Source organism: Arachis hypogaea, chromosome 5 (genome assembly GCF_003086295.3).
Source record: "Arachis hypogaea cultivar Tifrunner chromosome 5, arahy.Tifrunner.gnm2.J5K5, whole genome shotgun sequence".
Classification (NCBI taxonomy): Eukaryota; Viridiplantae; Streptophyta; class Magnoliopsida; order Fabales; family Fabaceae; genus Arachis; species Arachis hypogaea.
This window is the reverse complement of record NC_092040.1, coordinates 48843343-48845384: the sequence shown is the minus strand read 5'-3', so window position 1 is coordinate 48845384 and position 2042 is coordinate 48843343.

Here is a 2042-nt window from a genome sequence, read left to right as displayed (position 1 = left end):
AATTCAAGTAATAATTATTACCACGACCGGCCCTTCAGTATCTTCCAGCATAAAGTACACCGACTTTGTAGAACAATCTAGCAGAACATGGTTCTTAGATAACCAGTCCAATCCCAAGATAAGATCAAGACCGATCATCGGCAGCAGACTAAATTATGAACAAAATCACGCTGCTTGAACCTAAAGGAAACTTCCGGGCATCCTAGCCTAGTTACCATGGCTTCATGGGTAGCATTATACACCTTTAGTCATAACCTAAAGTTACAATCTTCAATCCTAACTCATGGGCTTTCTCAAATGCAATGAATGAATGTGATGCTCCCGAATCAAATAAAGCATTTAAAGTTTGACCAGCCATTTCACAGTTACCACGAATGAGTGTCTCAGATCCCTCAGCTCCTACAGCTGAAGTGGAGAACACCCGACCAGTCTGTTGTGCTTTCCAGCACCTTGTTTCTGCTTCTCCGGGCAGCTTGCGCTTTATGCCCCGCTTTCCACAATATAGCACAACCCCATCCGGCCTTGCATGGTGCTCCTGGATGTGACTCCCACATCTAGTACAAGCTTGATCATTCTGAGGCTGCTTCCCAAACTTCTTCCCTTGGGAATTGTTGTTGTTGGGCCTCTTGAAAGAGCTTCCCTCTTGAAAGATGGACCTCTAGGTGCAAAGCTCTTCCCTCGTTCTGTAGGAATGATCCTTGTGACTCCCTTTCTCAGCGGTTACCCTTTTCACACACTCTTCAGCAACCCTACACTTGTTTACCAACTCGGAGAAGGTCCTAATCTCCATTGGTCCCACTGAACTGAAAATATCACTCCGGAGTCCTCCTTCATACTTACACACTTCCATTCCTCATATTCCACCGAAGTCCCTTGGCACATACGAGAGAACCTGAACAGCTCCTCAAACTTGTCAGTATACTCTGATATGGACACAGTACCCTGCTTCAGCTGTAACAATTCAAGTTCCTTAGCCGTCCTAGCAGAAGTCGGAAAGTACTTCTTATAGAACTCTCTTGGAAGACATTCCAGTGATATAGTCATCACCATGCTGCAGAAGACGTCGGATGCCTTGCCACCAATGCAACGCTTCACCGTGAGCATATAGGTAGCAAACTCGACACGCTGCCTTCAGGTACCACTTGTGCTTGCAGAGCTCACTCTATAGCCTGAAACCATGTATCAGCCTCATTCGGCTAGTAGTTCCCTTGAACTTAGGTGGATTAACCTTCAAAAGTTTGCCAGTGTCATTGGGCCCTGAACTCCACCTCCATCATTACCATGGTTGTTCATCTGTTGACCAAGAGCCTCAGCAGTGGCTTGCATAGCAGCAGCCATGTTCTCCAACGCAGCCATAAGTTCACGGGTCTTAGGGTTATTCTCGACGCACGAGCATTCGTACACCTCTCACTCCTCTACCGCGTCCACGAGGCGCCATCTGGTTCCTATACACACCAAACAATCGATATTAAGTTGATCAGTCTCAATATCGGAAGTCTAGTGCTTCAAAGTCCCAAATGCATGCTCATGAACATTTATGCCAATATATCAAGCAGATATACTAATAGCACATAACACACACACAGAGAATGCACAAAGCATAGTCAGTCCATCCCTCAGGCTCTACAGGAACGAACTGCTCTGATACCATAATGTAACACCCTACCATACAGAGTCTTATGCTTAAGTCATAATCAGAGATGGCAAGTATTACGACCTCTAAAATAAAAATTTAGTACGTATAGTAGTATGAATGATTGATTATAACTAGGAGCCTTTGTAGAAAAAGGGGTAAACAAAAACGTAACTCGAAAGCGCAACACTCCGATCGATAACGTAACGAACAAGGATAACCAACGCGTGATTATATATATACAAGGAGTGTCAAAAACAGGAATATCAAGACTCAAAATCCGGCTGCGAAGATAACCGGTCCGAGCATAGCATATATACATATGATAAAATAAGGAAAACCCCAAAGGAAAACCCCAAAGGGACACAAATACATAAAAACCTATTCCTCCCAAAAAATCTACCATAAG